We start from the raw sequence: 26,857 nt of genomic DNA, 5'->3' as shown, positions 1-26,857 counted from the left end.
AAGAAGAAGATCAAGGAAAGGATCAAAAAGTTGATCGCGATCCAGGCTTCATTCAGATTCGTAGGTTGATTATTCTTAGAGAAGAAGGATCAACACAAAAGGAGGGCAGTTTCAAGCTAATTTTGAGTAGATACCCATAGAGACCGGACACTTACACGACTAAGGGAGAACCTACTCTCTTTTAGATCCATATTTGAATAAAAGATTTGCGAAACATGTATGTGATTCGATCATATATTCAATTTTAGCATAAAATTCAGCATGTGTTCAATTTCAGCATATAAAGTAAATCCTAGTGTTCTATATTTTATGCATGCATGATGTTGATTAAAAAAAAATTTAATCTTTTATTCTACTACATTGTTTAGAAAATTTTTTTTTGAAACATACATGCACGCCTCTTGATGAATTCCAACAGATCTCCCCATCTGAGGTCGGCCGTCGAGGTAAATGTGGCAGAGGTATTGAAGTTGGTGGAGCAAATGCTTGTCCTCACACTGGCTGAGATTGGTCGGTTAAGTACGAGTTAAAGCAAGTCATTCAAAGCCGAGGTTATAAAGACTGTGGTGTGCATGTTGATCTTCAGGTGATCTGAAATAGGTCGGCTGAGGACGATCTAAGATAGATCGTCCGAGGCCTAAGAGTTGAGAACCACTACTGAGGGGGTATCTGACTTTCTCATATCTGCATCCCTGTCAGGCATCCATCTCCTATAGCTTGGTCAGACCCAAGGATGTCTCAGTCGAGGCCGAAGTACAGATCCACAATAGATGCCCCTGAATCTCAAGGTCGAGCTACTCATAGGTCGATCGAAGAGAGTAGCAATCCGAGGTCGAGACTGATCTCATCGAGCTATCTTCTACTGACACGTGTTGAAGTTCAGCTACTTGAGATGAACCATCTTTGAATCTGGACCGTTGATTATTCGAATCCATAAGAGTCACATTTTGACCAATCATAGGTTGCCACTTGTTGAACATTGGTCAGAGGGGGTGAATCGCTAGTAGATCAGAGCCATCCCGGTCTTCTATAAATTGGACCACGGTAACTTTATTTTCACCGCTTCTACTGTTTAGAGGGGGAGCTCTGTCACTTGATTTTTTAGAGGTTCTGCTCGGTAGGGGTCGAGCTACCATCGACCCCATCTCCATTCTCCATTTGCTCAACCGCATCGATCTTAGGTTAGTTTCTCGTAACCAACTATGAGTGCGTCTAGTTCATCCCCCTCCATCTAGAGCTTGGGCGATGATGTTAGGGATGCAGACCCTGAGTCCGATGTAGCTTGTTCTTCAGGTAGATCCGAAGTTTTGGACTTCGATCCACTTAGAGTAGACTCTATCCTCACCCCCAAAGACTTGGAGATTATTAGATTAAAATACCAAGTCCCAGCTGAGTTCAAGCAGGAGGTCGCCGTTCCTAGGGAACGGATAGCTCTTCCTCATCAGGGTTGAGTAGGCCTTTACGAGAAATCCTTGAAAGCCAGTCTTATGGTTGTCCTTCCACTTTCTCATTGTAGATTTTCATAACTTATATAGAATAAGCTTCTGTAGTAGTGCGCCGAACTCATGGCACCAGATCTTAGGTTTCTTTACCCACTACCTTCTCCTCAGAGTCGAACCAACCTCCCACCTTCTTCAGGCTTGCTTCACACTGAAAGAGAATCCTATAGAGGTCTGATGGTGGTACATTTCTCCTTGGAGGGGACTTCATCTTTTTCGAGGTGCTCCTTCCTCGGTGCATAATTGGAAGGAGCACTTCTTTTTCATCTCGATCGAGCAACCTTGAAACTTCAGCATGTTATGGGGTCGACCTCATAGGTCAGCAGTCAGAGCTCCAATTTTGTCAGACATCGAGGAGGAGGTGTTGAAGCAGATCTTTAGTCACACTCCCCCTCCATCGACCAAGTTTCTTATTGAGGAGACTTTATTCAAAGTCAGATTGAGTCTGGTCGACCCAAAAAGTAAGTTCTTTTTATGTTCTTTAGTTCGATGCTTTGTCATTTTTTAGCTAACCTCATGTTTGATGCAGCAATGAATCCTATGGAGCTAGAGTCTATTCGTTGGGCTGCTGTGAAGAGGAAGAAGTCAAGTGCAGCCTCTACTCCAAAGTGTGGCCGAATCGAGGCCATGCTCGCCTAACCCGCTGCTGGGGGTTCCTCGGGGCCCAATAGCATCCCAAGGAAGGAATCTTTAGTGCCAGCAAGGGTAGTGGCACCGCTTCAGTCTGTCACACCGGGGGAACCTGCCCCCCGACCTTCTGCATTTTCATCGCATCGAGGTTCGAGCACTCCCCTGATTTTGGTGCGCATGTCTTCTCATCCGACTGATCCACCAGTTGAGGTGTCCTCTCCGATGGAAGTTCCATCAGATGTCGAAGCCTTGGACACCAAGAAGGAGGTCGGTGATTATCGGCTCACCCAATCTCTACTTAGGTCGGCCTTACTACTGACCGACACTGAGGCCTTTAACTTTGAAGGTGGCGCATTCTGAATTCAGGACTTATGGGACTCCCTTCTTCGGGTAAGTGACGATCTACTGAACTTCCTTGGCTACTTCTAATCTTTCCTTCTTAAATACTTCTTACTGACTCTCTTTTTCTTCTTTTCTTTTTTTTTAAATATATATAGCTCATCCATCACTTCGACCATTTTTCGGAGATGGTGCATGAAGCTTGACGCACCTCAAGAGAGGCCAAGGAAAAGGCCAACCAGGCCAATAGAAGGGCAGATGATGCTAGCTGTCCAAACTGAAGGCCGAACAGAAGGCTAAGTCACTGGAGGAAGAGATGAAGCGACTAGAGTCCAAGCTCTCCAAAGCTCGGATGGAAATTGAAGCTCGACTATTAGTCGAGAAGAAGAAGCATAAGGGGGAGCAGGATGCTGCCAAGGTCACCTTGATCCAGACTTTCAAGTCTTCGATTGAGTTCTAGAGATCAAGTCGGAGTTTGCCTTGCTTTCTTATGTGCAAGGGGCCGAAGATTTCAAGGAGAAGGTCAGGAACCACTTTCCTGATCCCGACCTCAGCCTCCTAGAGTCGGACGGCAAGGAGGAGGTTGGTGAGATCGAAGATAAGGTACGAGTCGAAGACGTCTTCAGTCTGGCTCAAGAAGATCGGGTTGCCAAGGAGGTGGTGCAGCTCCACCTCCAACCATCATCATCCTTTCTAATCATGCGGAGGCCGATGAATCCCCCACCCCGTAAAGGGGGTTTAAGTCTTTTCTTTTTGTATCTCAGCTTGGGCATGTCCGAGCTTAACGTTTGGTCAGTTCCTTTTGTCAACCTCGATGTGTACCGAGGTATTTTTGTAATGAACTGACCACCCTTGTAAAAAGCTTCTCTTTAATGAAAGTCTTTTTCTTCATCATTATGTCCATAAGGCCCGTAGATCAACCACTTTATTACAACAGAGTTCAGTATCTGACCTATGTTAAATACCATGGAGGCCATTCATCTGCTTTGAGTCATTTTCTTGGTGACGAGTAGGAATCATTCATTTTTGGGTGACAACTATCGTAGCTCAGTAGGAGAAAGGTCAAAATAGGGATGTTCATTCCTCGGCTATAGCCAAGAAGCATGTGAAGATCGAATAGAGGCTTGAAAATTCGTATGAAGATGCATACCGATCCTCGATCATAGCTAAGGATCGTGATGGAGAGCCATATAGAGAACACATCCCGATCCTTGGATGCGGCCAAGGAGTGTGTGTTTGGAGAGCTGCATGGAGAACACGTCCTGATCCTCGATCATAGCAAAGGAGCTTATGTTTGGAGAGTTGCATGGAGAACACATCTCGATCCTCGGCCGTAGTCGAGGAGCGTGTGTTTAGAGAGCAGCATGGAGAACATGTATTGCTCTTCGGCTATGACCGAAGAGCGCACGAGCCAGAGAGCCACATAGAGATGCATATTGCTCCTCGATCGTGGCTGAAGAATGTGTGAGTCAGAGAATCGCATGGAGATGCATACTGCTCTTCAATCATGGTCGAGTGTGCACGCCAAAAAATTGCATGAAGAACACATTTCGATCCTTGGCCATGGCTGAGGAGCACGTGTTTGGAGAACCTCATGGAGAACATATTCCAATCTTCAACCATGATCGTAGAGTGCGTGTTTGGAGAACCGCATAGAGAACATGTTTCAATCCTCGACCATAGCCGAGGAGCGCATGTTTGGAGAACCGCATGGAGAACACATTTTGATCCTCAGCCATGGTTGAGGAGTGCATGTTTGAAAAATCATAGGGAGAACATGTTTTGATCCTCGACCATGGTTGAGGAGAATGTGTTTGGAGAACTGTATAGAGACGTATCCACTCAACTCGTCCATGGATGAGGAGTGCGTGTTTGGACAACCGCATGGAGAATCGCATGGAGAACACATTTCAATCTTCGATCGTGGTCGAGAAGTGCATGTTTGGAGAACCGCATGGAGAACACATTTCGATCTTCGACCATGGCTGAAGAGCATGTGTTTGAAGAACCGTATGAAGGTGCATTCCACTCAACTCGTCTGTGGACGAGGAGTGCATGTTAGAGATTCAGGTTGCAGGTCTACATATAAAGAATGAAAGAACTCGCCAGATTGGCTCTGACAGGGTCCTTCGATTCCTAAATCAGGTTGGATTTTGAAATGACAATAAAAAAAATAATTGATGATTAGAGTCATATTACCCTATTTCAGTTAATTTGCTCTTAGTCAGCTCTCTCAAGTCAGCATTCTCAAGTTAATCTTTTCACCTCGGCCTCCAGGAGCTCGGCTTCAGGATGTCGGCCATTGGAGGTTGGCTTTTAGGAGAACGGCTTTTTGGAAGCTCGGCCTTTTGGAAGGTCGGCCTTTTGTAGGTCGGCCTTTGGGAGCTCGGCATTATGGATGTTGCCTTTGGAAACTTGACTTTTTGGAAGCTCAGTCTTGTGGAAGTCAGCATTGGGAGCACGATCTTTTGGAAGCTCGGCCTTGTGGAGGTTGGCTTTTGGAAGCTCGATCTTGATTTTGATCTTTATCTCGGCTTGATATTCACCTCAGACTTATGCTTGATAGCTTGACCTCGATTTTGATTTTTACCTCGGCCTTGGCCTTGGGTTTCACCTTGGCTCAATCTTAATTTTCACCTCAGCCTTTGGCTTGATAGCTCGATCTCAGTTTTGATCTTCACCTTGGATCTGTCTTGATTTTCACCCTGGCCTCAGTTTCAAGTGCTCATTAACCCGTGGACCTTTCTAGGGGTGGGAGGCATTTGAAGCTCCTCTTCATCTCCTCATGGTGGCTGGTGGTGAGCTCCCTCCTCTTGAAATAGGACCTCAAAATCAATCGAGGCCCCTTCCTCTAGTGCCAAATGTTGCTCTTGATCTCTCCTCTGAGGTTAGCCGTTGAGGTAGATGTCACACTGGATGAGATTGGTCGACTAAGTACGAGCTAAAGCAGGTCATCCAAAGTCAAGGTCATGGAGACTGTGGTGTGCATATTGATCTTCAGGTGATCTGAAATAGATCGGTCGAGGATGATCTAAAATAGATCATCCGAGGTCGAAGAGTCGAGAATCGCTACTGATGGAGTGTCTGACTTTCTCACATCTACATCCTCATTGAACGTCCATCTCCTTTAGCTCGATCGGACCCGAGGATGCCTTAGTCGAGGTCGGGGTACGGATCCACAACAATGGATAAAGAATATCATAACCAATGAAATTAGTGGATAAGAAAAGTAACGACATACCCAAAAAAAGAATGTCTTAATCATCTTGATCAATGGATGAGGAATTCAGCTCATCTTTTAATCACATGATTGTAATTGCATAGATCAGCACCCCCTTCTCTATAAATACCAGGCATGAGGACCTTTTGGGTAGGAGAAATTTTGGATGACACTCTCATGCTTAAATCTCTCTTATTTTTTCTTGAAACTTTATTTAACTTAAGCATCAGAGAATCTCTAGTCAGATATGTTCCAACGACCCCTTAATTGTTTCTTTGGTTGCATATTAAACCCGTTGCAGTCCCGCACTCCTCCAGCCCAATTGAGCAGAGCAGCATTCCTCGTGATGGGGCAATCAAATTTGCTTCCCCTTGATTCACAGTCAGTCAATTGACTATATATCAGCAACTGATGATGGGCCATCAAAGCGGGATTACTGAATGAGTTCTAATTTGACTACAACACCTACGATCCATCACCCAACTTTCAATCGACCCAATGGATACGGACTACCGACTATCAAACGGTAAGCCGATTAATTGTTGGCAACTCGCAATCAACTTTTCTGATGGCAATGGTCATCAAACATGTCAAAATTATCGACATACAATTGACACACTCAAATCATCGACATACAGTTGATATATTAGAAACTACCAGTGTAAAAAGTGAAGGGAAGCATGGTGGGTTTCGTGCATATATTTTTAAAAATTTATAATGAAACATATATAGATTAAATAATTTAATCTACAATACATGCATAGATCAAATCTAAATCACCATACAGGATCTATGACATAAACTAATATGCATGTATACCCATCTGAAATCTAAAATTCAGCAAGTATAGAACATATCTAATTTAAATTTAGATCATATCTAAATATTAATAAAATTTAAAACTTCATACCTAAGCATGGGTAGCAGATCACCACATCTGAAATCTATAGTACTTGATTCTTTATGATACTTGACAGCCGCACATGCATCCAACCTCTACGGGTATCCACATAAAACCCTTGTGCTGATCAATCTCCTCAGGAGTGCTAGCTCACAAAGACACCATCTATTGACTGATCTAAGAGGAATATAATGAAGATGAAGAATAAAGAGACTCTCTCCTTTTCTTCCTGTATCCATGCATCTGATCTCTATAATAGAGATCAAGAGAAGAATACTTTCTTTTCAATTTTCTCACGCATAAAAGAGAACCTTTCTCTTTTCTTCTCATGCCTTTAAGAAGAACTTTTCTTCTCTAATTTTTTATGATAAAAATTAGATCTAATCTGATTTTTCATGTTAAAAATCATAGAAGATCTTAAGATCTAGAAGAATTCAAAGGAGACACCCAAGAGAAGAACCATTCTTATCTCTTCTTCTCCCTTTTTCTCCTTAATCTAGAACTCCAGGAAGCCCCTTATGCCCAACCAGATTTTTTTAGTATTTTTTCTCTAAATTTTTATATTAAAAATTAGATCTAATCTTATTTTTATCTTAAAAAAAGGTAAAAAAAAATCTGAAAGAAGAAGCACAAGAAAGAAGATCCATCTTCTTTCGTGATCTAAAACTCTAGAAAACCCCAAATGCCCAACTAGATTTTTTTGATATTTTTCTCTAAATTTTTATATTAAAAATTAAATCTAATCTGATTTTTATCTTTAAAAAAAAAAATCTGAAAGAAGAACTCCTTCTTCTTCAAGGCTGCGTACAAGAAAGAAGACCCTTCTTGTTCCTTGATCTTTCTCCCTTTGGGAAGAAATTTTCTTCTTCAATTTTTTACTATATAACCAGTAGAGAAGCCTCTTTTTTATATCCAAAAACTAGCAAGTAAAGCCTCATAAAAATCTCTAAGAAAAAGAGGAGAAAGAGGATGTTGGCGTGAGGGATGTTGGGGCGTCCAACTCTTGAACGCCCCCTCCTTATTTTTGGGCGACAAGAAGAAGGGAGGGATGCCTCCTTTTTCATGGAAGGAAGAGAGGAGAGGGGCATGGCACTTCTTCATGGGTTGTGAGAATTTTTCACGATAAAAAGATGTGGCGTGGGGAATAAATATCACATGGGTTGGTTTGGGTTTAGTCCTATTCCAAATAGCATTCAAGATCTTGATCAAATTCTAACTAATTCTTGGATCCAATCCTAATTAACTTACGAATTAGTTATAACAAACTAACTAATTGGATCCTAGCCCAATTAAAAACATATTAGGCCCTAATCGATTTTGGAATTAGTTAAATTAAAACTCCATTGATCCAAGGATTGATTCTTGATGGATATCAGAAAAGCTATTTGATAATAGAGTTTGATCCAATCAAGCCTATTATCCAATAGGATTAGATCTAATCCAAATCTATATAAAAATAATTGAATCATATTCATGCATCCCTGAGGTCAATTGGAATAAGCCCTATTATTCAATAGGGATGCATCCAATCAATCCAAAACCAATCTAATTGAATCCAATTCAATTAGATCTAATCCAATCTTCATTGCTTAATCAAATTGAGCTAATTAATAATTATATTATTAATTAGTTATTTTTTTAATTTATTAACTATTAGTAAATAATTTATTACAATCTTTGGATAGGATTAATCATTAATCAAATTGATAATTAAATTCTTCAATGATTCATAATCATCAATCAGCCATTTAATCAGATAGATACTTCTATGTGTGTGACCCCATATGTTCGAACCTAAGCCGGTAGCATAAGAATAATTTCTGTACTAATCGATGTAACCATCTAGCAATGGGATCCGACGTTCGGATAGGCTGAATGTATGCCCAGCAATACTCTAGAACCCATATGGATATAGTTATCGTATAATTCATCCCTTTAACACTTGATGCTCAAGGATGACTAAGGGTTAAACTGTCAACCCAGAAAGAGTGGTCCATATTGTGTCTTAATCTTAAAAATCTTGTGACTCCTCACTAAGATTACTTTGATCAAAATTTTGCTGATTTGAAATACAACGATGCATCATCTTCAATTTTACTTGGAGCGGTCAATCCCATTTTGATTCGCACTCAGACTTTACAAGTACTTGTCTGTACCCAAAAACTTTCCATCATCGAATTAAAAATTCAGATAGTCTGGTACCAAAGCATAGTGAGTTGCTTGTAAGTCACCAAGACAGTCTCAAGTCAAAGGGACACATATACCTATATCCCATCAGAGCAATCCTTGATAGTAGAATACTCTGAAAGTGGTTATGCTCAGTAAAATATACTCTTACATATCACTCGTATGCCATATCTGTATCACCAAATATCTTGGTTAAGAGGACAACCAACTAAGATGGCATATAACAACCTACACTCGATACAATTATCGTCTTTGTAATAATTGTATCATTTGGTCACGAACAGGATTTAAAAACCACACGATAAATCTTCCTTTATCATTTTGGTTGTAGTAGTTCTAAGAACTTCATCATAATATATGAGTTCTATTTTGAAAGATATATTCTTTATGATGAATATGTCAGATAACATTTATCATTTTATAATTCATATACATATATGGAGCATAATCATCTACAACCTAGATGATTGGTTTTAGGATATATTTTCCAACAACTCTCACTTGGACTAAAATCAATCAGATCAGTATCAAATACCCATCTTCCATTTGAGATCATCGAACTCATTAGATCCGATTGCTCTAGTCAATGAGTCGGTCAAGTTCTCCTTTCAGTCGATCTTCTTAAGGTCGACTTTATTTCAATCTTATTAAGCAAGGTGATTGCAATGCAGAAAGTATTTGATTCACAGATAGAACATCAATTCTTCAGCTTGAGCTATGGCTCCAGTACTACTGTCAATACAGAAAGACTGGACCATCAATGGAGGATGTCACTCTACGCTCGCTAATAAACTTTCATAACCAAATAATTTCTTTACCAGTATCAGATACCGCAAACAACTCTGTATCACAAATAAAACTGACTACTGAATACTATATGAAACCTTTCCAGCATGTCACTCCTCTTTATAGGATAAAAACATAACCTGATACAATTTTGTCATTTTGATCTGACTAGAAATTCAAATCAATATTCCATAGATTTTAAGTTAGATTCTTCATAAATGAATCATTGGTCCTTAGTACTTTACAAATATTTAAGGATGGTTCTACTAACCTTCCAAATCTTTATGGAGAACGGAGATGATAACTAAGCTTTTATTCCCTGTAATGTAGGGATGTCATTCTCGATTAAGAGAATTTCATCCAAACAACACAAAGAATACTTTTACAGAATTAATAGCCCATTTGTACATACAGGATTCTGCTTCATTCTCAATAAAACCATATGTTCAAAATGTATATTTCAATTTTAAAAAGTTTGATTCAATCCAAATGGACTTAAGGATTGCCACAAGAAAAACTTCTCATCATAGTCAACACTATAACTTTGATGAAATCTTTTGACAATCAGACAAAATTAATAGGTCTTCACCTTTCCATCTGCACCTCTTATCCATCTAAAATTCACTCACACCTTATAGGTCTTACCCCTTCAGGTGAATCAATGAATGTCCATACATCGTTGATCTTCATGAACTTCATTTCAGATTTAATGGCTCCAAGCCACTTCTCAATATTAGATCTCTGTATTGCATTCATATGGAAGATCAAATCTCCATCCTGAACCTAGAAATTGAAGTATCTGTTCGGCTAATATGGTACTCTACCATATCTACTCAAGGATGCCTTTACATCAAACTTTGAAATTGATCTAATCAACTCTGGTTCTGTTGGTTTGTGTTAGAGTGGGTTTCTCTACCTATCAAACTTCATCAAGATTGCTCTTAACGATATCAGTTTCTTCACCAAAGAATTTTTTTTTCAAAAAGAATGCCTTATGATTCATGAACATCTCATATCCATCCGGAAGATAGAATAAATATCTCTAAAATAATATTTATCAGACCAAGATCCAAGCTAGTCGGTTTGTAAATATTTCGCATAAGCTCGACACCCCAAACGTCAAAGTAAGAGAGTATCGAATTATCCAAGTCTATGTCCCATATGGAGTTTTGGTGATCGATTTGCTCAGAATATTCTCGAGCACATATCAAGTAGTCTCTAAAAAATAACCTTAAGCAAATCAGCAAATCCCATAGTGGATCGAACCATGTCTAACAAGGTTCAATTCCTCCTTTCAAACATCTTTTTTAAATAGTGATATCCCAGGAGAGGTCTATTAAGAGAGAATCTCATTTTCTCCGAGACATGTCAAAACTTACTGTAAAGTTATTCACTTCATCGATTTGATCGATAAGTTTTAATACTCTTTGCGGTTTATTTTTCTATCCCATTACAGAATCATTTGAACAATTCAATTGATTCGGATTTATGCTTCATAAGCAAGATATACCCATGTCAAGATAGATCGTCAAAGATTTTAATGAAGCAGTAAAGCTCTCTTTTGGTACTTATGTTTATGAGTGCAAATACATCAACATGTATCAAACTCAGAACATCACTCGCTCATTCATCCTTTCCAATAAAAGATGAATAAGTCAACTATATCAAAAACAGGCTTCAATGATATTGTCTAATCTAGGATGCTAGTTAAAAATATACTTTACACTAACAGGCTATGGTATTAAGTTTATGTCATTTTTAATTGTCCACATATTATTGCAGTATCATTCACAATGATATCACAATAATCATTCTGATTGACACCATCAATAAGATTGGACAATAGTGACAATCACTTAAAATAACATCTTTAGGATTGAAAATAAGTTTGATGATTTCTAACGTTGAGACTGAAACAGATTTTCATCTCTTATATTTAGGAGTCTCTTATCGTCTTCAAACCTTCTACTATCCTAAAGTCTTTTATAACTATTTGCAAACATGACTTATACTGTCAGTATCCCATACCCTGATAGTAGTATTACCAATAGAAAAACTTCAAAGAGTTATCATATAACTATCTTGACCGGCAATCATTTGCTGATTTCTCTTTTAAGCCTGTTTGGGTTAGCCTGAGACTTCTTGATTAATTTACCCAAAAACTATACTCAACTTCTAATACTGGCTATCGAAGTTAGGTCTGATAATATTTTCACTATCTAACAGTGAAGAGAGTGATAATTTTCTAACCATTTCTGAAAAGAGAATAATTGACCCATTAGTATATAAATTATTTGAAGCCTAAAAACTTGGACTTTAGTCTATAGATTCTCCCACTATTTTATACGAATTGATAGCCTCTACCTCCAATCCAAAAAATTACTTTAATTCCTTAGCAGGTACTAGAATCCACACAGACTACATTCAGGTCCAAGTGTGGCTCGACCAACCCTAGTGCATCCATGGGTAGATTCATAATCAATTATTTCTCCAAATAATTTCTAGCAATCAGATTTTGCCCCAAGCATCCCTTTAGCAAGTGTGTGACGCCTCCATTGAAAATCCTGATTAAGTCCAACCATTAACATGACAATATCAAGTGCATCCAACAAAATAGATGTCTAGGCCCGATTGTGGCTCAACCAACCTGAGAATTGATCTGAAGGTACAATAAGATGATCATATAATGGATGATAATTTAATACGTAATAGACACCAGGTGTGTGGCACCTTCAATGCCTATTTGAAATATTGGACTTATTATCACGTACCTTAATGAGAGGCTATGATCTAGTTATCCCTATAACTAGCTTATTTTATAGATTTAATAATTTAAAAAATTTGATTAATTTATTCTATAAAATATTAATCGACCTACAAGTCATATATCCTTCCACTGACTTCACCAAGTCATGAAAAGGACTAATGACTAGTGGGTCCAACCGACATGTCGTAGATCCTCCCACTGACTTTATCAAGTTATGAGAAGGATTAGAGACAAGTCGGTTCAGAGCATCTAAATCAATCATACTGATTAACCTTAACAACATAAGTCAACTTGAGTCACCTAACGATCTAATTAGCCTAATGACTGGAGCTCAACCTTTGAGCATCAATCAAGGTCTATTTGGTTTGATCCAAGATATGGACTTGATCAATTACAACTATTATTTTTTTTTTGGAGAACCCTTGATCTAATCTAAATCAACTATTGGTTAGATTGGATCAACTACTCTTTCTAGTCTATTAAGTCTTTGATTCTAGCCTTAGGTCTAACCCAACTAAAAGGACCTGATTTGAGTTAACCCATACCCCATGTTTTATACAATGTCATTAGATCTTTAATCACAATTCTAGATCTAAAAAATATTTTTTAATTCTTAATTTAGTATAGCATTAATATGGATTAAGATTATTAATTGAAACTATTTTAATTTTTATAAAATAATTTTACATCATTTTTATGCAAAATTTTTTATTTCGAAAACTAGATCGGCTCACCCCTGAACTGAGTTGGCTCACTTTAGTGGATCGATTAAGTCTAATACTTAGTCAGCTAACTGATTATAAATAGTAACCATTACTATTTAGCCTGAGACAGCTGGGTCAGATCAATCAGTATTGAACCAATTAAAGCAGAGGATCGGATCGACTCAGTTCAAAACTAGTCAACTCAGTTGGCATGCCAACAAGTATCATATAGTTTCAGATCTGAAAATTCTGACATAAATTGAAATAAAATCAATCATAACAAACTTTAGATTATATCTAAAGATTTTATGATTCTAAATTTTATTCCATGATTAAAATAATTTCAATCATATAGATTAGATGTTTTACTTTTCATACAATTCATGCTTTGTATCATATACAACAAATCCTAAGATTTCAACATCTAGAGTTTTACAGAAAAGTAAGTTTTTCCTTTCACTTTCTTCTTCATGAGATCTCACAGTGACATCCCTACATGCCATGAAGAGCATCCCATTGAATGGGAAGAGAGGGTCATGTAATCCTACTTGCTCCTATGACCGGACGGCCTGGTGATTATCCAATCCGAGTACTTTGCTACTTAGAACATCTAATCTAATTCAAGATTATATATGCAAAAATTTAGATCTAATCTAAATTATATTAGATCTGATTTTATATTAGATCATATCTAATATCAGATCATAATAATCTCATGCATTGCTAAATCTAGATTTTAACTCTACATGCATATATGTTCATGTCATAATGAACCTGGCTCTGATACCATTTAAAGAGAAGCGTGGTGAATTTTGTGCATGTATTTTTAAAAATTTATAGTAAAATATACATAAATTAAATAATTTAATCTATAATACATGCATAGATCAAATCTAAATCATCATACAGGATCTATGACATAAACTAATATGCATGTATACACATCTGAAATCTAAAATTTAGCAACTATAGAACATATCTAATTTATATTTAGATCATATCTAAATATTAATTAAATTTAAAACTCAAATCTGAGTGCGGATAGCAGATCATTGCATTCAAAATTTATAGTACTTGATTCTTCATGATGCTTGACAACCGTACACACGTTTGGTCTCTACAGATATCCACACGAAGCCCTTGGGCTGATCGAACTCCTCGGGAGTGCTAGCTCGTAAAGATACCATCCTTTGGCTGATCTAAGAAGAACATAATGAAGATGAAGAATAAGAAAACTCTCTCTTTTTCTTTCTGGATTCATGCATCTGATCTCTATAATAGAGATCAAGAGAAGAATCATTTCTTTTCAATTTTCTCATGCATAAGAGGAAACCTTTCTCTCTTCCTCTCATGCCTTTAAGAAAAAAAAATTTCTCTGATTTTCCATGATAAAAATAGATCTAATTTAATTTTTTATGCTAAAAATTATAAGAGATCTTAAGACCTAGAAGAATCTAAAGGAGAGACCTAAGAGAAGAACCGTTCTTCCCTCTTCTTCTCCCATTTTCTCCTTAATCTAGAACTCCAGGAAGCCCCTTATGCCCAACCAAATTTTTTTAATATTTTTTCTTTAAATTTTTATGTTAAAAATTAGATCTAATCTAATTTAACTTAAAAAAAAAAAAATTTGAAAGAAGAACTCCTTCTTCAAGACTACGCATAAGAAAGAAGACCCATCTTCTTCCTTGATCTAAAACTCTAGAAAGCCCCAAATGCCCAACAAGATTTTTTTAGTATTTTTTCTCTAAATTTTTATATTAAAAATTATATTTAATCTAATTTTTATCTTAAAAAAAATAGAAAAAAAATCTAGAAGAAGAACTCCTTCTTCTTCAAAGCTGCGCACAAGAAAGAAGACTCTTCTTGTTCCTTGATCTTTCTCTCTTTGGGAAGAACTTTTCTTCTTCAATTTTTTACTGTATAACCAGCAGAGAAGCCTCTTTTTGATGCCCAAAAATTAGTTAGTAAAGACTCATAAAAATCTCTAAGAAGAAGAGGAGAAAGAGGATGTTGGCGTGAGGGATGTTGATGCCCCCTCCTTATTTTTAGGCGACAAGAAGAAGGGAGGGATGCCTCCTTTTTCATGGAAGGAAAAGAGGAGAGGGGTGCGGCACTTCTTCATGGGGCGTGAATATTTTTCATGATGAAAAGATGTGGCGTGGGGAATAAATATCACATGGATTGATTTGGGTTTAGTCCTATTCCAAATAGATTCAAGATCTTGATCAAATTCTAACTAATTCTTGGACCTAATCCTAATTAACTTAGGAATTAGTTATAACAAACTAACTAATTGGATTCTAACTCAATTAGAAATATATTAAGCCCCAATCAATTTTGAAATTAGTTAAATTAAAATCCCATTGATCCAGAAATTGATTTTTGATGGATATCAAGGAAGCTATTTGATAATAGGGCTTGATCCAATCAAGCCTATTATCTAATAGAGTTAGATCCAATTCAAGTCTATATAAAAATAATTAAATCATATTCATGCATCTCTGAGATCAATTAGAATAAAACTATTATTCAATAGGGATGCATCCAATCAATCTAAAACCAATCTAATTGAATCCAATTCAATTAGATCTAATCCAATCTCCATTGCTCAATCAAATTGAGCCAATTAATAATTATATTATTAATTAATTATTCTTTTAATTTATCAATTATTAATAAATAATTTATTATAATCTTTGTATAAGATTAATCATCAATCAAATTGATAATTAAACCCTTCAACGATTCATAATCGTCGATCAGTCATTTGATCAGACAGGTACTTCTATGCGTGTGATTCATAGGTTCGAACCTATGTCGGTAGCACAAGAATAATTTCTGTACTAATTGATGTAACCTTCTAGCAATGAGACTTGATGTCTGGATAGACCGAATATATATCCAACAACATTGTTGAACCCATGTGGATATAATTATCTTATAATTCATCCCTTTGACACTTGATGCTCAAAGATGACTAAGGGTTAAACTGTCAACTCAAAAAGAGTGGTCCACGTTATGTCTCAATCTTAAAAATTCTGTGACTCCTCATTAGTATTACTTTGGCCAAAATTTTGTTGAATTGAAATACAATGATGCATCATCTCAATTTTACTTGGAGCGGTCAATCCCATCTTGATTTGCACTCAGACTTCACAAATACTTAGCTATATCCAAAAATCTTCCATCACTGAATTAAAAATTTGGATAGTCTGACACCAAAGCATAGTGAGTTTCTTGCAAGTCACCAAGGCAGTCTCAGGTCAGAGGGATACATATACCCATATTCCATCATAGCAGCTCTTGACAGTAGAGTGCTTCGAAAGTGGTCACGCTCAGTGAAATGTACTCCTACATATCATCTGTATGCCATATCCGTATTACCACACATCTTGGTTAAGAGGACAACTAACTAAGATGGCATACAACAACCTACACTCGATACAATTATTGTCTTTATAATAATTATATCATTTGGTTGCGAGCAGGATTTAAGAATCATATGATAAATCTTCCTTTATCATTTTGATAGTAGTAGTTCTAAGGACTTCATCATAATATATGAGTTCTATTTTGGAAGATATATTTCTTATGATGAATCTATCAGATAACATTTATCATTTTATAATTTATTTACATATATAGAGCATAATCATCTACAACCTAGATGATTGACTTTAGGACATATTTTCCAACAAAAGGCATGTAGCGGCTACATGATTATTAATGGGCGCTAACCATCCACCCCATGATCACATGGTGCCGGAATAAATTGGATCTACATACTTATCCATTACAGACGGTTACCAATAATTTGTCTATAAAAGGAAGATAAACGAACAGTGATGGTAAGATACTTCTGGGCTAATACTCTGTCACATTTTACATTCAACTTTCTATTCGACTACTCTCCACTAACTTAAGCATCGGAGGGTTTCCATCGGACACAACTCCGATCAGTGGACTTCCTTATGCAGGTTGCTCTTCACTGGCGATAGGTGCAAATGGAGATTGGCCGCAACAGATTGGTACGCCAGATAGGAGGAAAGAATCTAGTTATGATGAAAACAAGAGCTCAAAATAATTCCACCGACTCCGCTAATGCAGTCTTCCCATCGGAAAGACCTTCTACCTCCACCTCCAATGGCAAAGCCTAGTTCTTCGCATCTGATCATTACTACGGATGCCCAACTCGCTATTTTGATGCAGCAAATGAAAGTGCTAACAGAGGTGGTGCATAGCCTCCAACAACAGCAAATGCAGTAGCAGCAACAGCAACTGATGACTGAGGAGCCAACAGCACCTATAGTACCATCTAGGCACAGTCGTCGCACCCCTCAGTGATCTCCTTCTTTATCATCGGTACGACGACTGTCTCATCATTCCCATGATGTCAAGCCATCACCTTTGCGACACTCTCATCATGCCGCCCATCATCACCGACGGTCTCCTTTCCCTTCTCGTTGCCACAATACTAAGAAAGAAAAAAGGCCACGCTCACCATCGACTTCTTCATCCTCAAACTCTTCAACGGATTCTATCCCTATCTTTTCTCAGCAACAGCGGTTTAATAACTATGAGCATAAATTCAAAAAAATTGATCGCCAACTTGTCTGACTCCAGGTGGATGGTCGAGGGTCCTCCAATGACCTTGGCATCCATACTTCACCTTTCTCTCAGCACATCTTGGATGAGCTGATCCCGAATCAGATCAAGATGCCACAAATGGAGCCTTATGATGGCTCCACCGACCCCATCGATCATTTGGAGAGCAATAAAGCTCTCATGATGATTCAGGAGGCAACCGATGTCCTTTTATGTCTAAGCTTCTCGACTACCATTCACAAAGCTGCTCGAGCCTGATATTTTGGACTCCAGCTGGAAAACATCCATTTTTTAGAGTAGCTGGAGCACTTATTCATGGCCCACTTCAGCATCAATAGGAGGATGCATAAAATAAGTTTTAATACTTAAAACCAGCCAACCAAAACACAAACCCTAAATCTGCCTTGTAGACTTCAATCAAACCATTCAAGCATGCAATAAAGAAGAAATTATACCTTCCTAAAGATGAAGATCCAATGAACAATGATCTCCATAAGACACCAAGGTAGGTGCCCTCTAATGGTGATCCACATGGGACAGATCATGATCCTTTCCAACTGAATGTAGTGTTGTAGCCTTCTTCACAAGTCCACTACTAAATTCCTTCTCAAGGAATTGATAACACCATCACCTGTATGCCTTCAAATCCTCCATTAGGATAACGTAAGATGCCATAAACATCCAACAGTTTCTTCTCCATTAAGCAGAATGAAGGAGAGACTCTAAGAAGCTTCGTGGCGTATTTTAATACTGCCACACTTGAGGTTTGGAAAGAAGTTAAACCAATGAGACAGAAGAAAAAATTCTTTGCCCCTGAGAAATAGAAGGTCATTGATGAAGAAGTCCACAAACTCCTTACAGTCAATTTTATCAGAGAAACCAACTATCCAAACTAGCTCACCAATATTGTAATGGTAAGAAAAACTAACGAAAAATGATGAATTTGCATCAACTACACCAACCTAAATGAAGCATGCCTGAAGAACAGTTTTTTTTTGCCGAAAATTGATTAATTAGTCGATGCAACATCGAGACACTGACTCTTAAGCTTTATGGATGCCTTCATGGGCTATAATCAGATTCGAATAGTGCCCGAAAATGAGTAACTCACTGCCTTCACAACTGACAAAGGTATCTACTATTACAAGATGATGCCGTTTGATTTGAAGAATACAAGAGTAACCTACCAACAGCAGGTTAACAAGGTGTTCAAATCACAAATTAGATGAAATATGAAAGTCTACGTCGATGATATGCTGGTGAAAAGTACTGAAATTGATAATCATGTTCGAGACTTAGAAGAAGCCTTTGACACACTTCGACGATATTGGATAAAGTTGAATCCGACTAAGTGTGCATTCGAGGTGACAGTCGAAAAGTTTCTCAATTTTCTTATATCACAATGAGAAATCAAAGCTAATTTGAAGAAAATAAAGGTCATTATCGACATGAAACATCTCAGCTTCAAGAAAGAGATACAGCAACTGAACGAAAAGATTATCGCACTGAGTCGATTCATCTCAAAGTCGACAGAAAGGTATCTGTCCTTCTTCAGGACTTTACGGTAAATGAAGGACTTCTCATGGTTGGATGAATGCCGATAATCCTTTGAAAATCTAAAAAAATACTTGATGTCTCCCCCACCACTCACAAAACCAAAAGAGGGAAAACTACTGTATCTCTACTTAGCTACATCATTGAAGCAGTCAGTTCGGTTCTCATCTGAAAAGATGAAAAACGAACCTAACGGCCAATCTACTATACCAGCAAGGTACTTCAAAATATCAAGATAAGATATTCAAGGGTGGAGAAGATGCTCTACGCTCTGATTATTTTGGCACAATGACTTCGATCATACTTTCAAGCACACTCGATAGTTGTCTTGACAGATAAATCTTTGAAGGTGATTTCGCATCGACCTGATACCTTCGATCGGATGACAAAGTGGATGATCAAACTCAATGAATTTGACATATAGTATCATTCATGACCATTAATGAAGGCTCAAATCTTGGCCAACTTTATTGTCAAGTGCACTATACCTGATGATAAGTCTGATCATAAATCTAATGGTGAGTCAGAATAAGTTGAAACTCCAGATGTCGAACCTGAATTGATATAGGTGCTTCATGTTGATGGGGCATCCAATACTCAAGAAAGTGGAGTCGATCGCATTCTCACCAACTCCAAAGGGATAGTAATTGAATATGCCCTTCAGTTTAATTTTCAAGCATCTAATAATCAAGCCAAGTATGAAGCTTTGCTAGCCGGCTTGAAGATTGCTAAAGAGCTTGGAATAGACAATCTGAAAGTCTTTACCGACTCATAATTGATTACTGGACCAGTAAAAGATAAATCTGAAGCCCGAGATCTGACTATGATGAAGTATCTTCAGGAGGTGAAAGATCTCATTTAAACCATCAAATATTTGGAGATCTCTCACATTTCAAAAACTGAGAATGCGTGGGCCGACGCATTTCTCGACTAGCAATAATTTCTTCCAATCTACTTGACCGAACATTAATTGAATATCTCAAACAACTGAGTATCGACAAAATTGATGAAATGTTATAAATAAATAATGGACCAAGCTAGACGGATCCATTCATTTGGTACTTGACCGACAGTACTCTATCCAAAAATTTCATAAAAGCCAAACGACTAAGATAGATGGCTTCACAATATATCTTATTAAGTGGATAACTCTACAAAAGATCGTTCTCTTCCATTGCTTAAGTGCCTGAGACCTACTATCACCGACTATGCTCTCCGAGAAGTCCATGAAACAATCTGTGGAAATTACTTAGGAGATAAATCATTGGCTTATAAAATTCTGCGATAGGAGTACTATTGGCCCATTATGAAGAAAGACGCAGTCAAGCTTGTTTGAAGATGTGAAGTATATCAAAAGTATGCCAACATATAGTAACCAGCCAACATATAGGTACATAATAATAATCTTTCAAAAGCAAACTAAGTCCTAACAATAGTCGCAGAGGGTAGGTTCCGATGGCCACAGCAGCAACTCTTGCTCTATTGCCAACTAGAAGAGTGATCTCTCCTTCCCTCAGCCCCCTAACTTTTTCAAGATCCTGCATTGAAGTGCATAAATGAACACTTGAACCAAAATCTAGAACCCAACTAGAAGAAGAAGAAATTGTTAGATTAGTTTCAATAATGAGCATTTCAAATGTACCTTCAGAAGGTCCATCCTTCTTCCTGCTCTTGACAGTCACCAGGTAGGCTAGACAGTTCCTCCTCTAGTGGCCTTTGATGTTGTAATAGAAATATTTTTTTTATCGTCGGCCTTCTTAAGAACCTATTTCTTGGGCTTGGCTTCATTCTTCTGCTTCTTTACGGGCCTTTTCTTCTTCTTAAAAGAAGACTTTTTTTTGAAGAAAGTCCGCTCCACAGCTAGAACTGTGCCACTTAAACTCTTCAAGGTGCCCTCTGCAGTCACCAGCATATTCAATAACTCAGATAAAGTAGCATCGATCTTATTCATATAGTAGTTCATGATGAACTGCCCATATGAATCAGGAAGAGATAGGAAGATCAGATCCACCTGCAGTTCCTTGTCCATTTTCATTCTAAGCTTCTGAAGCTCCTCTATGTCTTTGATCATTATCAGACAATGATCATTGACAGACTGCCCATCATACATCTTCACCCTGAAAAGTCTTTGAGAGACCTCAAAGCAAGTTGTGTGACTCAATTCACCATACAACTCTTGCAGGTGAACCAGCATCTCTCCAGCAATCCTCATGTCTTCATGCTGTTGCTAAAGATCATTGGACATGGATGCAAAGATGTAGCACTTCGTCTGGTTATCTTCATCCATCCACTTCTCAAGTGCAGCTCATTGATCAGTGAATGGGCGAACAAATAATACAGGTGCTTCTTGGTCTAGGACATGTGTAAGTTTTTTGGAATTGAGAATAATTCTCAAATTTTGGAGCAGTCTTTGTAATTGATGTCAATCAACCTATTTGTATTGAGGATTCGGGCTAAGGGGCTTGAACTTGACATGATTATTTGTAGAGAAAATAGTTTCTAATTAGATTTTGTACTTATAAGATTATTCATTCTAGGGACTTTAAAAATAAACAAAGAGTCCTACTATTTTCTTAAATCTCTCACACTCCTCGGATGGAGAAATGAAAATCTATACACGATCAATTTTAAGTAGGTACTGCAGTCTCATTAATCTATACCACCTCACCTAATAGTTATTTATGAGTATAGATCAATGAGTGGACAACACTTTGTTCATTGCTTCACTAATCAAGATGCAATGGGTTTGGTCTCTAAATCCTGTGGCCCCGCCTAATCGTTATTGGCATATTTCTAAGTTAAGTCAGATCCATCATTCATCAATGGGCGCAAAGCCATCATCAAGATCCTCACCAACAGTTATTAAGCCCAACCCCATCTCTACCCTAGGACATCAAATATCAATAAAGTGTTTGTACCTTTCTGATGCAACTGAACCACTATAACCAGTCGAGAATGATCAACGCCAGGAAGGCACCCGCATCTCTACAATGATGGAAGACCTCTAGACTTAATATTTAATGAGGAGATTTAGTTTTAGGTCTCTTCTAAATCAGCAGATCTGATATCCGCCTAACTAAATTAAGTCAGCACATCAATATATCTAACTATCCTAGTCGGCATGGATGAACTTGAGTCAACAAGTAACCTAACATAAAATTGAATCTCCCAAGATGGCCAGATAAGTTAAGATGCATGAGGGTCCCCCCATTGCTTTTCTTAGACACCAATTAGAATTGACCAGGTCAGATAATGAAATCAATTAAATAACCACCATCTCAATACTTACCTTAAATACCAAATTGGTCGATTAGAATCGATTAGGTTAACCTATTGAAATGGGATGAACCACTGAGCCAAATTCAGCCTTGAGTCAATCAACTCATATCAAAATATGAATCGATGTGACCAACTACAACTAAACTCGATTTTGAGCTTTTTTGATCTAATCCTAATCATCCATCGATTATGTTCAATCAACTGCTCAAAATCAAAAATGGGTTCTAGCCTGATATAATCAATTAGATCCTAATTGTAGTTTGATCACCAGACCTAATTTGTTCAACCCATACCCATATGCAATAATATAATTTAGATCTAAAAATAATTTTTAGATTATATTTTATTGTATGCATTTAGTGGCTTATGATCTTGAAACTGTTTTAGATCTAAACCTAATTTCATATATCAAATATATGTAGTTTTAGATCTAAATTAAATATGCATCACATATACATTAAATTTTAGATGTAAAACTAAATTTACACATATCAAATATATGTAAAACTAAATCTAGAATAATGATTAAAATATTTTAAAAATATCTTTTTAAAAATTTATTCACATCAAACTAGGACAATCTTTACAATATAGGGGGTAAACCCTATATCAGGACAACCTTATATCAGCTTGATGTGAACTTTTAATCATTCTAATTTTAGATCTAAATATAAAATTAAATATATCACATATATTAATTTCTAGATTTAAAAAAAATGATTTAATTATTTCGAAAGTAATTTTCAAAATCAATCAATCTTGTACTAGGATAATTTTTGCAACATAGAGGGCAAACTCTATACCACGATAACCTTATATCAGCATAAAATTAATTTTAAATTATTAAAACATTCAGATCTAATCTAAAAACTAGATCATATGTATTTTCAAAATTTTATAGCTCTGATACCACTATTAAAAAATAAATAGGCAGCATGTGTAGATTTCAAAAATTTTTGAAATACATAGTGAAAAACAAATAGGTAAAACCCTTTAACCCCACATACAAAAAATCAAATCTAATCCTATCCTAGCCCAGGAGAAAATACATATATACAATCTAGAGTTTAGAAATAAATATGAGATCAGATCTCATTACCTTGATACGGATAGATATCACCGCTTCTGATGATCACGGATTTAAAGATGCTCGAGCCGCACATGTGTCCGACCTCTATGGATATCCACCGGGATCAATCTTGAACTGATCTCTCCTCGTAGAAGACTCTTCTTCCCAAGAAGAATCTTAGCCTTGAATACTTTGATCAACATCTTGAACTAGACGCGGGATCAACTCCTTGATCAGCAGTCATCTTCTTCTTCTCCTCGATCTTCACTCTTGAAGTCACAAAGCACTACCTCTTAGTGTGTGGAAAAGGGGACACCCAACTCTTAGGTGTGGGAAGAGAAGAGAGGGAGGAGAGGTGTGGAGAAGGGAGAGAGAGAGAGAGATTTTTTACAAAAATCAATTAGCTAGAAACCTTAAAGACATACTCTTTATATAAGCACTATCCTGACACAAAATAGGAACCCAATTTATCTTAAAAAGGTAGATCCTTATCTCATAAGAATTCTCTATCTTTTTAATCTGATTTATTTCAATCAAAATTAAAAATAAATAGTATATGATTAGCCTCTTTAAGTAGATACAAGAGGTGCCCTAGAAATACATGTCAGGTAGTTGGGGCGTCAACTCTTAGCACCCTACAAAGGGATTTCTAGCCAAATAAGAGAGGGACGTGGCCCCACTCTCTCTCTTCCATGCCATGCCACATAAGAGGGGGCAGGCCCCTCAAGGATTTGGCACCCCAATTCCTACCAAAAGAAAAGGAAGGTGCCACCCAATCTTCTATCTGTTCCACATGCACACTTAGAGATAATTAGGAGATAAAGAAGAGATAATGGTAGGATAATTATGCCAACTAATTGACTTAATCAAATTCTCTTGGACTCATAATTAAGAGTCCAATTAAATCTAAATAGATTTAGGTTAGGTTCAAGGCTATGGACTTGATCAAATCAAAGTTTCGAGAAAAATTAGGTTTAACCGTGTGCCTAGCATGGTTCTCATAAACCTAACAGGATTTCAATATACTCTAACCCAATTGGAACTTCATAAGTCCAATTGAATAAATTTAAAATTAAATCTCTTAATGTGTGATCTCATAGGTTCCATTCTATCTGATAGTGAGATATATTGTGATCTCCATCACAATATCATCAAAACTCTTTTCGATGGATAGAATATTTTCAATTCTATTTTTTGAGGGTCATCGATCATCAAAACGATGCCTGATGAGTCTCATAATCCACCAGTGATATCTAGCAGTATGTAGTGGCAATCTAACAGAATGAAAGTATGAATCCTTAGGTGCAGTTATTGTATGATTCAGTCTTTCTATCATGAGTCCCAACTTGATGGAGGTCATGGAGAACTCGTCAGATCCCATCGTCAGTCATATACAGATTGGCTCGACTCAGTCATGTATGAATCTTATGAAAATTTTTTTTCAATATTCACACTTGCTTTGACTAAAGACCTTTCTGAATTCAGTCTCGCAAATCACTTAGGACTTCTCTTTTTCTATCAAGGTCGATAGATTCTATCTAGGTGCATCCTACTCCAAACAGCGAATCTGAACCTACTGAAGTCAACATACACAGTAAGGATCCGAATGGCTAGGGATCAAGAGAATGTATAGTCAAATCTAGTAGCCTCACTGTGAATAACTAATGGCACCATATGTCAAAGGACCACTCATACCACTGCAGCATCGAGAAGACCACTGACGAGTGAGTAGACATCCATGTGGTTCTCGTGTTGGTCACACTCAGTGTAAATTATTCTCTAACAACCATCTGTACCTTCATCCTAGTATCTCTACACCATAGATCTGAGAGCCATCTGCCCACAAGGAAGGTGAACCATGTACTGATCTCAAATAGATTGATCACTATCCTTCGTGACGATCTTTTGATCAGAAGTATTTAAAAATTAACCACTAATTAATGTATATCTCAAATTTTTAATTTTTAAAAATATATAAAAATTATTTTTGTTAATTTCTAAGATAAATCATGGACACATAAGCATGATTGAAAAGAAAAAGCCCTTTATTGATAACAAAAAGATTGCAAGAACAATTTAGGCCCTGAATTACATAATGTGTTAGCCAACAATTGACTTCTAGGGCACAAATCCAACACCTACTACTACTGGCTATTGACAATGGTAGAAAAAAAATCTAAAAGAAGGCAAAGGAATGGAAGAAGGAAAGGAAAGGAGAAGCCTAACCTTAAAGCTATGGGATTCCTGGAGACCACGAAGACACAGGGAAGAAGATGACTCCTAGACCCTTAAAGCCCTTGACACCCACGGGGAAGCTCTCAGTTGCAAGATGAGTTCTCAAGCTCTTAGAATTGCAGCAGAAGATTCAAAGAAAAGAAAATGACTTTGTACATATAGAACTCACCGACGGCCAGGATGAACTCGCTCAAAATGAAATCATCCCAGATCTTGATGCGTGGCAACATCTGGACCAACCATCATTCGAACCTTTTAATGCACCTACTGCCTGATCATGCCATGTCACCACTATCTATGTGAACAGTTAGAAGCCAATAATAACTGGATGCGTCACAGTAATTGACTAGTCAGAATCAAATCAATCAGATCATCCGATCGTCTAACTGACTGCAGCATTAAATAGCCATCCCTCGAATCGACACCCCAATGATGATCGGACGACCATCAAAATGATAAAATGGTTGGAGATTTTTAGTTTTTTTATGGAATCATTAATACCTATAGCTGAATCGACTGCAGAATCAGGGCTTGAGATATAACTCCTATCATCCAACATATCAGGCCATGTGTCAAACCACGTGTCAAGTCACCTTGGACTTGAGAGTGGAGAGCAACTGTTGGGGCAATCGAACCTGCTTCTCCCTGATTCACAGTCGGTAAACTGACTATATGTCAACAACTGACGATGGGCCATCAAAGCGAGATTGCTGAATGAGTTTCGATTTGACTACAATACTTACGACCCATCACCCTATTAGATGTATGTCCTAAAAGTCAATCCGACCGACATATAATTCTTTTTAGGACATAATTTTGTACTTGATCTAATTAATTAAGATAGTTAATTCTATTCATATAGTATATGTGTCCATAAATCATCCAGAAAATTAATAAGATGATGACATATATTCTCAAAAATTAAGAATTTGAGACATGTGTCATTGATGGTTAATTCTCAAATTACTCCCGATCAAAGGATCATCACGAGATGGTAAATGATCCGATAAGATTGGAGCATAAATTATTTTTTTTAGGATACACGAGTCTTGAGTCTACAGTGTGCGGAACTGGAGCGACAG

Source organism: Elaeis guineensis, chromosome 8 (genome assembly GCF_000442705.2).
Source record: "Elaeis guineensis isolate ETL-2024a chromosome 8, EG11, whole genome shotgun sequence".
NCBI classification, from domain to species: Eukaryota; Viridiplantae; Streptophyta; class Magnoliopsida; order Arecales; family Arecaceae; genus Elaeis; species Elaeis guineensis.
This window is presented reverse-complemented; position numbering follows the sequence as displayed.